Genomic DNA, 13,408 nt, shown 5'->3' with positions numbered 1-13,408 from the left:
GATCCAGAGAATTTGGCTGCCTCATCAGTGCTTGGCATCCCATACACTATAGCCTGAATACTGATGGCTTTATAGGGCTTGCTATTTGTGAAGAATCGTTTTGTCACTGGGTGGTGCCCAAACAGCTGTGTGCATGCAGTCAGTAGTTCCCAGGAGCAATGGGAAATTAACTAAGCCAAAGAAGTCATACACTGCCTAGTGCTTTACTTCTGGCACATTGTATCTCTGTAAAACTTAACAAAGCATAATTTGCAGTAACTGAGTAACGCACAGCACAGTAAGAAAAGGAGAGCAACTCACCTCATTTTGGGAAAGGGCATTGGTGGGTGAAACGAAGACAGGAAAAGGCCATTTTGCCCCCACAGATGAACCCCAGCTGCCTGTTCCCCTACTAACAACTGGAACTTCTAGGTCAGAGCTATTAATACTGCTCCAGGAGTTCTGCTACAGCCCCAGCACAGACACAGACACACAAGGCAAAACAAAACATAGTCCAGACAAAGTAGCAGCCCCCATTAGCATGTTTCTCCTTGTACATACCTAAGTACGGTTCACATTAGAGACAACGCTAGGATCACTGTATAGAATTTAAATTCCTCTAAGGAAGGAGAATTTGGGTCATATAATAAAGGTTTAAGTTCTATTTAGGAATAGGATAAGGTTCAAGTTTGTTCTTATTCCAGTTAGGTTTAGACATAAACTGCAAAGCAGGTGTCCCTAAGGCACCAAGTCAAAGGGGACACCCAACAGAGCTGAATGCAAAGGGAAACTTACAAGAATGCCTGCAAGTTTCCTTTTAGAGCAGGCTCCATGAAGAGCAGATATTAAAAAGGAAATTGGGTCTAGTGAATTTCCATCTGTAACCCGCAACCCCTCCCATGTATAACACACTATTCCTGCTGACACACACACACACCCCCCCCGAGACCCAAAATGAATTAAAAAGGCAAGGAAAACACTAAAGATGTGAAAAGGCAAAATAAACAGGGAAGAAAAACAAATTATAGAACAAAAGCACAAAATGAAATGAAGATGGAACGGATCAAAAGGAGAGAAATAAGGATAGGAAAGAAGCGAAAAGAGGCTGGAAGTATGAGGGAGACACAATCAGAAAAATTGGCATTTCAGGATCTCTTGTACCAGCTGCATTACAGCTAGAATTCTGGCAGCAAAGGACTGAGAGTCTTTTGCTGGCTCTGAAATTGTCTCGCTGTATCACCCTGGACAAGACACTTGACCTCTCTCTCTCTGAGGTTCCCCCTTCATCAGGGTGTATGAATTAAAATCAAACAGATTTAAATCACCAACTTTAATCATGCTTTAAATCAGCAAACAGAAAACCTTGATTTAAATCATCGATTTTACTCATGATCTGTATTTGTACTTTTTGTTTTTTTCCTAAAGAAAGGTTGATTCTCATTAGTTGGTAAGCATTAAAACACATTGATGTGCAACCAAATAAACTTTTTACACTAAATATGGTGCTTCTTTTTGCAAACCAAAAGGGTACACTATATCTATTCTATGGCAAAAAACTATGCTAATGCAGACTTAAGGTGCTTCGTGGTATGTCATACCTTTGCAGAACACTGAGTTGAGCAAAACAAGCTTCTGAAAACCAGCAAATGTGCAGTTAAAGTTGTCCATGCAACCTTAACTCTGTCCTCTTTCAGCAACGCCCCATTAACCCCCATTCACACACATACCTTTCATAGAATCATAGAATATTAGGGTTGGAAGAGACCTCAGGAGGTCATCTTGTCCAATCCCCTGCTCAAAGCAGGACCAACCCCAGCTAAATCATCCCAGCTAAGGCTTTGTCAAGCTGGGCCTTAAAAACCTCTAAGGATAGAGATTCCACCACCTCCCTAGGTAACCCATTCCAGTGCTTCACCACCCTCCTAATAAAATAATGCTTCCTAATATCCAACCTAGACCTCCCCCACTGCAACTTGAAATCATTGCTTCTTGTTCTGTCATCTGCCACCACTGAGAACAGCCGAGCTCCATCCTCTTTGGAACCCCCCTTCAGGGAGTTGAAGGCTGCTACCAAATTCCCCCTCACTCTTCTCTTCTGCAGACTAAATAACCCCAGTTCCCTCAGCCTCTCCTTGTAAGTCATGTGCCCCGGGCCCTAATCATTTTCATTGCCCTCCGCTGGACTCTCTCCAATTTGTCCACATCCCTTCTGTAGTCAGGGGACCAAAACTGGATGCAATACTCCACGTGTGGCCTCACCAGTGCCGAATAGAGGGGAATAATCACTTCCCTCGATCTGCTGGCAATGCTCCTAGTAATATAGCCCAATATGCTGTTAGCCTTCTTGGCAACGAGGGCACACTGCAGACTCATATCCAGCTTCTTATCCACTGTAATCCCCAGGGCCTTTTCTGCAGAACTGCTGCTTAGCCAGTCAGTCCCCAACCTGCAGCAGTGCATGGGATTCTTCCTTCCTAAGTGCAGGACTTTCCTTTGTCAACCCCACAGTTGCTGAAATGTACAGGCTCTCTACCTCCTTTTACCCCTGACCCCACTGCATTCACTCTCACCCAGAGGATTCCGTCTAACACTAAAAGGACAAAAAGGAAAAAAAAAAAAGGAATCAATTGCCCACATCATCTTCCCTCTGTCCTCCTGCAACTGGCAGTAACCAATGGGAATTATTTATATACACTCCAGGTGCAGTCAGTGTATTAGGTGTACTTACACTAAATAGTGAAGGCAGGAGTTGGGCCTGCGACATGCATGGATTACTTGGAGGTGTGTGACAGAGCCATGATTACAGGAGGAGATGTATGTTTGCAGATTCTGATGTGTGTGAGTAAGGGGAAGAGCCGCACGTGTACCTCCAGAATGCAATACAATCCAGGGATTGTGTGTAATTCCCTGCGGGAGGGTGGTAACCACAGCCTCTCCAGGGTCTAAGAACGAGGGGGTGGGGGTTGGGGTGGAGTGGCTTGGCTTAGGCAAATTCACTCAGGTTGTAAAACCTCCAAAGAGGTATCACCTCCTTGGCAAGCTTCAAACTATCCTGTTTCAAATTTCTTGTATCAACCAGGCACGGTACTAATAAGCTTCAACAGGACTTCATTTTCAAAGTGGAAACCTCTTTACCAAGCTGCTGCTGCACCCTCTGTAGCTTTCTCCCTGCCTCTCAACTCCTCCCCCCTACTTCCTGTTTCCTGTCCTTTCAGACTCCCAACAGCCAGTGCTCCCAATTCTAATAATTACAAGCAACATCTAAACACCACATTCCCTCCTCTCTTAAGAAACTCTCCCAATTAAAATAAACATTCTTGTTCTAACCACAGGAACAAATATGAAACAAGACACTATACAGTTGGCAGAAATATTACACTGAAAACACTGTAGATACTACATAAGATAGTCTCTAGTCCAGACAGGTGGTCGTCTGGGTCTGACAGGCCGTCCCTCAAACCCCGGTTCCAGTGCAATGTCTTGTTGTGTTGGTCCTACAGTAAAGTCATCCAATGCAGACTGGGTGTTGGCATAATCTCCTCTTGGTGCATAGGCAGGTGCAAGATAAGAAGCATTCCATACCTGCCCATCAGAAAGTCGATAGGTGTAAGGTCCCTTCTTCTCTATGATTTTAAGAGGAGCTGTGAATTTATGGTCCCCTTTGCATAAAATTCTAGGATTTCATATTCTAACGAAGGAATCACACTCAAACTCTGGTTCCTTAGCACCCCACTGCTTATCTGTGAAAGCCTTAGACTTTGCTTGGTTCTGTTCAGCAGCTTTTCTCACATCATCCTCGTTTGGGGCATCAGGTCGTGCCTTTAACAATCCAGCAATGTTCAGTTTAGTATTCATCTGTTTCCCATGCAGTAACTCTGCAGGTGATCTTTGCGTTGTGGCATGTCATGTAGCCCGGTATGCTTGCAAGAAATCAGTAGTGAAGGGTATCCACAATCGCCCGTCTAGTTTAGCCGTTTGCAAACTCTCTTTCAAACTTCTGTTAAACCATTCTATTTCCCCATTGGCTTGAGGGTAATATAGGGATGACATTCCGTGTAAAATGTTCCTCTGTGCTAGAAAAGTTTCAAACTCCAGGGAAGTAAATTGACTACCATTATCTGAAACCAGTTATTTGGGGTTACCTTCCCTGCTAAAAACTGAAGAGAGGAACTTAATTACTGTAGCAGAAGAGATTTGCGATGTAAATGCTACCTCAGGCCATTTACTGAAATAGTCTATTAAAGTAATGGCATAACGTCAGTCAATTGGAGCAGTATCAAAGGGTCCTACAATGTCAGTCACCACTTTTCCCCATGCAGATTCAGGAAGATGAACAGGCTGTAACGGAGGGGTACATGTCACTGCTGTCTTATCATGCATTTGGCAAGTGACACAGGATTTTATCAGTGCTTCAGTTTGAGAGTCCATCCCTGGCCACCAATACAGATCCCGTAGTCGTTGTTTGGTTCGGACAATTCCTTGATGAGTATCGTGTGCCAGGTGTATGAATTTTGACTGTCATTCTTCTGGCACAAGGAGCCGGTGTGTACCTCATAGCACACAGCCATCAAACAAAGAAAGTTCATCCTGAACTCTAAAATAAGGCAGCAAAACTGGGTCAAGGTTTTCAGCTGACTGGACCATCTCTTTGGCAGAAATTTTGTAGTTTTTGTTGAATTGGACACCCTGAACAAGCAGCCTGAAATTGTTCTATTGTAACTGCAGTGAGAGTGCTTGTAATAAGCGCAGCCACTACATCCTCAATCTCCGGTGGACCATCTGGTGAAGGCAAAGGCAGGCGAGAAAGGCAATCAGCGACCACATTTTGGTTTTCAGGCTTATATTCCAGTTCATAATTGAAAGAGAGTAGTCTTGCAGACCATCGAGCAATACGGTATCCTGCTCTTCCCAGTCCTTTCGTTGCGAGCAACACCGTCAAAGGGTTGCGGTCTGGCACAACTTGAACATGCGGCCCCACAGGTAAGTTCTCCATTTTTCAGTAGCCCAGACACAAGCAAGTGCTTCTTTTTCAACTGTAGAATATTTTCTCTCAGCATTACTTAGTGTCCTTGAAGCAAATGCAACAGTCCTCTCTGTGTTGTCCTCATGCAGTTGTGTGAGAACAGCCCCAAATCCATAATCAGAAGCATCAGTAGTTACAATTGTGGGCAATGCAGGACTGAATAGTGCAAGTACTGGACTATGTACAATCCAGTCTTTCACCGTTTCCAAACTAGCTTGTGCATCTATTGTCCACGCTAAGGTAGAACTTCTCGGTAGTAACCCGTAATGGTTCAATGACAGAAGCCTAATTGGGAATGAATTTTGCATACCAGGAGGTAAGACCCAAGAAGGAACGTAAGGTTTGAAAATCTGTTGGAGGAGGAGCATTTGAAATTGCCAGGATATGATCTGGATCAGGTTTTAGTCCAGACTGTGAAATTGTATGCCCCAGAAAGGAGAGTTCAGTTTGTCTAAATTTGCATTTGGACCTATTGAGCCGGAGGCCTGCTGTGCTGATGCAGTTTAGTACAGACTGCAGGTTATTGTCATGCTCCTCAGAAGTATTTCCAAACATGATAATATCATCCAGATAGCACTGAACTCCATGTTGAATCTTCAGAATCAATTACATCATTTTTTGAAAGGCACTTGGGGCAGATGCGAGACCGTATGGAACACGTTTAAAATGAAATAGTCTCTCATGTGTAATAAATGCTGTGAGGTCTCTATCATCTTCATGCAACATAACCTGGTGGTATGCATTCTGCAAATCGAGAATAGAAGACATCTTTGCTCCGTGGAGTTCTGCAAATACTTCTTCTATGTGAGGAAGAAGATGGCTGTCAATCACAATAGCTTTATTTGGCTCCCTTAAGTCCACACAAAGGCGAATGCCTCCACCCTTCTTCTGTGACATTACTATAGGTGAAACCCATTCCAAGGAGTCGATCTCTTTAATAATGTCCTTTTGAACAAGTTTTCTAAGTTCCTCTGAAATAGCTTCCCTGATTGAAAATGGTAAGCGCCGTAACTTCTGTCGTACAGGCACCACATTATTCCGCATTTTAACTTTATGCAGAAACCCATAAGCACAACCGAGTTTCTCCTCAACTTGGTGTTGGGTCCCAGCTGAAACTGGTGTGTGTACCACAAGAGTGCTTTGCTGAGGAAGATCAATTCGTCCATTAACTACCCTGAGATTTAAAGCAGCCAATAAATCTCTGCCAAGGATAGGAGTGCCGTTGTGGACAATGCAGAACTCTGCAGTTACACAGCAATCACCAAAAGTAACTATTACTGGCAGGCAGCCATGTGTACTGGAATATGGTTTTTCAAATAGCACACCAAGTGAAGTTTGGGTTCAGTAAGAGGCACATCTTTAAAGTAATGCAGATAGATGGAATCAGGTAGTATAAATACTGCTAAGCCAGTGTCCAACATTAGCTGAATAGAGTGTGGTTTGCCTGAGGGTATGGCAGAAATGTTTACAGTGCACTTTATCTGTTCTGGAATATGTGCAGTAGTGATTTTGTCCACACTCAGCACAGTAACATCTGGTATTGTAACTGCATGCACCTGTTGATTGAACTGGCTACTGCGACATACTTTAGCAAAATGTCCAATCTTTTTGCAATGATTGCACTGAGCTACTTTTGCTGGACATCCTGTGTAGCTTGCAAGGTGTTGTGGGGATCCACAGCGAAAACATGCTTTTACTGTATTTTGAATTTGCTGATTCAGTGGTTTTTCATTAGTTTTCCTTTTGCAATTGTGAGTCTGCAGTGGTAGTGAACTTTTCTGCAAAGGAGTCACAGCCTGGTCTGTGCCTCCTGTATCCATGCTCATTATTTTGGCTTCAGCTCTAGCTGACTCAATCTGAGTAGCAATGGTTATTGCTTTTTTCTAGTGTAAGTTGTGGTTCTAGAAGTAAGCATTCTCTTACATGAAGCATGGTTGTTTTCTCGATGAACTGGTCTCTAATCATCTCATGTGCCATATTCCCAAAGTCACAAATTACAATCAGACTCCTCAGGGAAGCAATATACTGCATATAGTTTCCCCTGGTTTCTGCTCACGCTGGCGAAATCTGTAGCGATTTGCTACTACATTCACTTTTGGCACAAAAAAATTCTTTAATGCAGTGAGTGCAGTCTCATAAATATCATCTGCAAGGGGAAAAGTGTAAAATATATGCTGCTCTTCTGCTCCAAGGCAGTGGATTAGCAGAGCATGCTTTCTTACTTCAGAAATCTCTGTAGCACTGATTGCAGGCAGATAAGTCTCAAACATATGGATCCAGGTAGTAAAAGCAATTGGAGGCTCACCTGGGCTTTGCAAAAAGGGTGCAGATGGGTTCAGAGGCAGAAGATCCATCCTCATCGCCAAAATGTTGTATCAACCAGGCAAGGTACTAACAAGCTTCAACAGGACTCTATTTTCAAAGTGGAAACCTCTTTACCAAGCTGCTGCTGCACCTTCTGTAGCTTTCTCCCTGCCTCTCAACTCCTCCCCCTACTTCCTGTTTCCTGTCCTTTCAGACTCCTAACAGCCAGTGCTCCCAATTCTAATAATTACAAGCAACATCTAAACACCACAAAACTGGATTCTCCAAAGACCAACAGACACAGAAAGGACTTTTGGATAAATAGCCAGAGTTTAAACTGACTCTGGGCCTTCATTCTGATCCAGCAAATGGAAAGGACTTTCTGTCCAAAGGGCAGGCACCAATCCTTAAGGAAGGACTGACACCTACCAAAGCCCTTGTGGAGAGAGATGGTGGATGATCTCTGGTAAAATTAACATGCCTGTAGGTTCTTTTATTGTTTTAACATATTTTCTCTGTAAAGCTTGTCCCTTAAGAATAAATGTGCTTGCTTAGAAAAAGCTGAGTGGTAACCTTAAACCATGGGCAATGACACTACTTATAGCATCTGAGAAGAAAGGAAAGCAGGCCTACTTAGGCAGTCTGACTTGCTGGGGAATTCACAGCGTAGGCAGAGAATTGTGAAGCCTGGAAATACCCTGGTCAGGAGGGAGAGGCTCATTTCTCTGCACAAGAGTGGGTGCCCTCGCTGGACCAGGGAGGGGGAAGGAAAGTGCAGTGGCCCTGAACTGTGACACCATGAACCCTCAAATTTCCCCAAAAATGTTCTTCCAGAACTTATTAATAGCTTTCATATTGTCACTGAGGTAATTATGTAGATGCTCAGACAAGTCAGAGAAAGCCATCACTGCTCTTGGACACAAATCTCTGATGCAGTCCAAATATGCTCTCAGACATAGTTTGACGTGTACACCAGGAATAAGTCCCAGATCATTTCTGCCCAAGTGAATCACACAATGTCCAGTAGATCACAACTTCCTATGGCACCACGTAAATGCTGCAGAGTGGGTAAAATATGATGCCATCGCAGGCAACCTCTCTCTTCCCAAATCAGCCTGCAGTTAGCAGTCCCCATGGAACGCTGTACCCATTGTTCTCCTGCAAACATTTGCAACCTCATGATCTGGGAATCACCCCGTATCCACATGTTGGAAATATGGCAGTGTCTTTGAAAACACCACATTAACCTACCCTGAGTTCAGCAAGTAGCCACTCCCTCCCTTCCCATCTCCTCAGGGGCTTACAATACAGATATTTCCTCTAACAACCAGTCCAAAGCTTGCCTACCACCCATCTTCATTGTCCAACCCCTCTGCAGCCACAACCTCGCTCCCTGTCCTTGTTCTGCCACCCTTCACCCCCCCACACACACACCAAGTGCTGTCTTTGGCTCCTCCCCACCTGATATAACAAAAATATTCTGCTGTGTTCACAGCAAACTTCCCCATAAAATGAAAACACATTATAACAGAGACAACTTTCGGCAAGCAATATGAATTATTAAATCTTTATTGCACAGTTGTACAGATTAGAAATGTCAATGGTGGGATGTTCACCAGAGGCAGTAGCGTTAGCACATTCCCTCAAAGTAACCAGGCAAGTATAAAGTGACTGCATAGAAATCCTCTCACGTTTTTTTTTTCTTTACTGGTGCATGCACAATACAATCCTTCTGGACTACCCATCTATGCAAGCAAAGAAGCAAACATGTTCTTGCATACCATGCTCAGATTGGGGCCCCCAAAGCTTTAGTGGATGTCATACACTACCTTGGGTAAAACTTCAGAGACTGCGATGATTTTGACCTGCATCACATCAACAGTTTTATCTCTAGCTCTGCAAAAAAAATTTTTTTTTCAAAAACAACTCTTTTTTTCAGGGTTTATATCTCCGCAACCTCTACTTCAAATGATCCCAAATTTCAATCACTATCCCTATACCGCACCCTTCTTATGAGCACCAAATTTCAAAGGACTCTGACAATGGGACTTAGAAAGGTCTAGATTTAAATAAAAGTTGTTATGGAACCTTAACGATAGTGGCACTACTGCACCACTATAATACACGTTTATTTAAGGAATTAGATAGCTGAACTTGCATTTATTCAGATTCTTATTTTTTTACATTTTTTATTATGTTAGAAAATGGTGAATGTTGCATATTTTATGTACTAGATGATTATTTTTTACTTACAATTTGTGTCAAGCTCTCTTTAGACAAATTCACATTCAATTAAAGATGCACAAAAATAGCATTTTAATTATTTTTTAAATTAAATAAAGTACCTTTAGTGTGCAGGATACATAAGAAAAAAAGGTTTATCAAAACATGATATGCATTTAAAACTAACTTAGTTATTAAACCATTTATCTATCTATCTAAACCATTATTCTGTGCTTAGCAAATTGAATTGATTTTTTCTGGTCACCATATGCCTCAAGATTTTAGAATTAGTAGATCTCATCTTCTCACACCTACATTTTATCTGCAGATTGGAAGAAGAAAAACAAGCTTTCCTGCTTTTGTCCAAGTCCCTACTGGTTTCTTAACTTTGAATAAACTAATCACTGAACAAAATCAGTTGAATACACTGTAATGCACAAACTATTCTCTCTGTACCTGCAGAAGAGGTTACTGCTGTCAAAAGCTGGTTTAGCACTTCAGCAAACTCTGATTTCAAGTGACTTCCACCAGTTCAGTGGTGTTTCTTTAGAATTTGGCAACAAATATGTACTGCTTAATATTATTTTTGTGTTTAATTTAAATAATTTAAATAGATTATAGTAAGTTTAGGCCTTAACATAAATTGTAAATTTCCAATTTAATTGTAAATATTTTTATAAACAAACATATTTAATTTAAATAAAAAATCCAATTTAAATTAAAAAAATCTTCTTTTTAATTTAAAACATAATATTTTTTCTCCAGTAAATAGAGATAATGGTACTTCTCCAGCTTTTAAAAATACACTAAAATCTACAGATGAAACTATACATTTCATCAAACATTTTGGGATGGGCTTGGACTGCCGAAACCAATCACTGTACAGCACGCCCTGTCCATGTGCGACTTACTCTTTACCTCACCTTACATTCCAGGCTTATTTTACCCATTCTTATCTTGTCTGTTGTAAATCATTCCCTGGATGTTCCCCTTATTTTAGCTAGTACAGACATTCTGTTTTCAGCCTGCTAATCCATTTACTTCCTTAATCCTGCCCCCCAAGAAATAAGGACTCACCTATGTTCAATTACTCATGTGAAGACAGGCCTAATAAGGAATAACCAGGTTACTGCCAAATCCCATCTTTGCCTGGGGGACTACTACACCCTGGACCTGACCCTAGTTTTTATTTCATAGGAACAATTCATCCTTTCCCCCTCTAAATCTTTTAAGCTCCTCATACAGGATCAAATAAAGTTTGTTTGTCAAATCCGTATCTTTGAAAAACCCTGCTCCTCTTCAGATATAAAATAGAAAGATTATCTAGTTCTGTAAATCCTTTTGGATGAATAAACTGTTCTAAATCTTCTCATTTCACATTCTTCATCTCCAGGAGCACAACAACATTTTCAAGAGTCACAAGGTGTGACCCAACTTTTGAGACCTAATTGAGTAACTCCAAATCATCTAATAATTACTTAGTTATATGAATGTACATATTTTTGAAACTACCTGTGCAGTTCCCACAGGCATTCTGAGGGAAATCCTGGCCCCACTGAAATCAGTGGGAGATTTGTCATTAACTTCAGTCGGGCCACGATTTCACCGTCTACAGCCCTGATTCAACAAACATTTACTCATATGTTTAATGTTTCTACCTTGAATAATTCCAGTTGGAATCAACGAGACTACTTACAGTAGCAAAGTTAAGTCAGTGTTTGGAGGATTGAGGCCCAAACGCAAGGCTGTATATTAACTCCACTGCCAAGATGCTCATATACACCCACAATTGTGCCCACTTTGAAATTAAACTATCTATTTAGTTCTATGCCGTTCTCTCTAAACAATCGTGTGCATCATGCATTTCTTTATTTTCCCATACAAAGACTACACACCTTACTGAAAATGTAGCATACGAAGATCTACCACATTACTCCACTAATGACAACTGAGATTTTTCAGAGGATTTAAGAATTGCAATATTACAACTAACAGTCATAAAAACTTAGTTCAATAACCAAATAATGTAAGACCAACTCTGGAGTTATCCTATACAGTACCTGTTTGTAGTATATCTTCACCAGGTTTGTAGAAGCATGTATCCAAAGATTGCTTCACCTTCAGTGACCAAGATCTGCAAAGGAAAACCACAGACATTAAAAATATGTCACTGAAAGTAAATAGTTTGGGCATAAAAGCAGAGCAAAATCATTCCGCTAAACTTCCATTTGGAAATAAATTTAAAATATTATCCTTTACAGTATGTGTAGAGCAATGCATATTGTGTGAGAAAAGAATGACGACGAGTAGGATAATCTATTAAATATTACATTTAAGACATATACAGTATCATAAAGCTTTTAAGTAAGCTTGCTTATGGGAATTCAAAAATAGTACAGGATAGTTCCTGCAAACATCAAGTTTCAGAATAGTAATTTTACTACAACTATCAGTAATGATAGACTAAAACCAACACATTCAATATGTATAATGGCTAGTGGTATGGCAGAAAATAAAAAATCTATTAAAAAAACTACAAACAGACATACATTTGAGCCACATTCTGCCTTTGATTTGCAGCAGAGCAACAGCATGAATTAGAGAACCATGCATCAATAAAGAAAGGTTAAAAATGACAATTCTACTACGGATTCCAAAATCTGGCTCTATATATTTCTGTCCCTAAAGCAGACACATGTTCAGGCATGTGCATGTGCATAGCACTTACCCACAATTAGTAGCTAGAGTCTCTATAAATTCTCCTGGTGATTCTGACACAGTGATACAGATATCAGCACTGTGCAGTGTATAATCCATTTGACAAAACAAATTAGTTTTACTATACAGTTACTAAAGAAAGAAGAAAAAGAAAAGACTGAACAGCTAAAACTGTAAGATGTGGCAGAAGAGGGAAACAAACAAAAAAAGACTTAACTGACATGGAAAGGGATAGAAAAAGAAAGCAAGCAGAAAAGACAACAGTTCAAGTGCCAGACTGAGGTGGGAATGGTCCTTATTTGGTACCAACACTTATCTGGTGGCTCCATCAGTTTGTCTACCACACTATCTTGAGGATTTCTAAGGGTATGTCTACACTGCAGAGTGTATGTGTGTCCTGGCTGATACGTATATGCACATGTGCTTGCCAAGCCTCCGCCAAATGTCCACACTACAGAGCTGCACATGCCCCATACCAATCTAGTTGCATCGACATTGACACTGGAGTTACATATGTTTTGGGGGGGTAATCCAGTGTTTTTAGTGCCTTACTAAATTGAGCCACCCTAGGAATTGGTTGGTGTATTGTGGAAGAACTTGCCTATCCCTCCTGGGCCTTTGTGCAGATGTGTTCTTAGCTAGCCAGCACAATTAGCAAAATGCAGTGTAGCTGTAGCTGTCAATCCCAGGCTATTAGAAAGACAGGTGGGTGAGGTAATAACTTTTATTAAACCAACTTCTGTTGGTGAGAGAGAGAGAGAGAAGCTTTTGAGCTACACAGAGATCTTCCTCAGGTCTGGGGAAGGTAGTCCGAGTGTCACAGCTAAACATAAGTTCGAACAGATAGTTTATCATAAGTAAGGCTATGATTTAGTCATGGGTATTTTTAGTGAGTCATGGACAGGTCATGGGCAGTAAACAAAAATTCATAGCCCATGACCTGCCCATGACTTTTACTAAGAATACCGGTGACTAAAACTTGGGCGGGGGCCGTCGGTGCTCTGGGGGGGGGCAGTCCAGCAGCGCCATGGGTGCTGAGGCCGGTGGCCTGGGACCCCACTGGTGCTGGGGGGGGGGTAGCTGGCAAGGGCTCCCTACCCAGGTCCGCGTCCCTGCAGCTCCTCGGCAGTGGAGGGGCACAAGCCAATGGCAGCTGCGGGC

At 41.6% G+C, this 13,408-nt stretch overlaps 1 protein-coding gene across 15 annotated transcripts in view; it reads right to left on the bottom strand.

The window, feature by feature from the left end:
* ENOX1 (ecto-NOX disulfide-thiol exchanger 1) overlaps positions 1 to 13,408 on the bottom strand; it is a 503,910-nt gene that overhangs the window by 404,495 nt on the left and 86,007 nt on the right. For 9 of the 15 annotated variants that reach the window (XR_012159113.1, XR_012159112.1, XM_073345386.1 and 6 more), the window contains exons 2-3: positions 11,590 to 11,663; positions 9,136 to 9,202 (exon numbers count right to left, since the gene is read on the bottom strand). The gene's annotated coding sequence lies outside the window, so the exon portion shown is untranslated. The remainder of the gene's footprint in view (positions 1 to 9,135; positions 9,203 to 11,589; positions 11,664 to 13,408) is intronic. The other 6 variants (XM_073345396.1, XM_073345254.1, XM_073345336.1 and 3 more) reach the window with 1 other exon arrangement.

This window comes from Lepidochelys kempii, chromosome 1, assembly GCF_965140265.1.
Source record: "Lepidochelys kempii isolate rLepKem1 chromosome 1, rLepKem1.hap2, whole genome shotgun sequence".
In the NCBI taxonomy this organism is placed as follows: domain Eukaryota; kingdom Metazoa; phylum Chordata; order Testudines; family Cheloniidae; genus Lepidochelys; species Lepidochelys kempii.
This window is presented reverse-complemented; position numbering and strand designations above follow the sequence as displayed.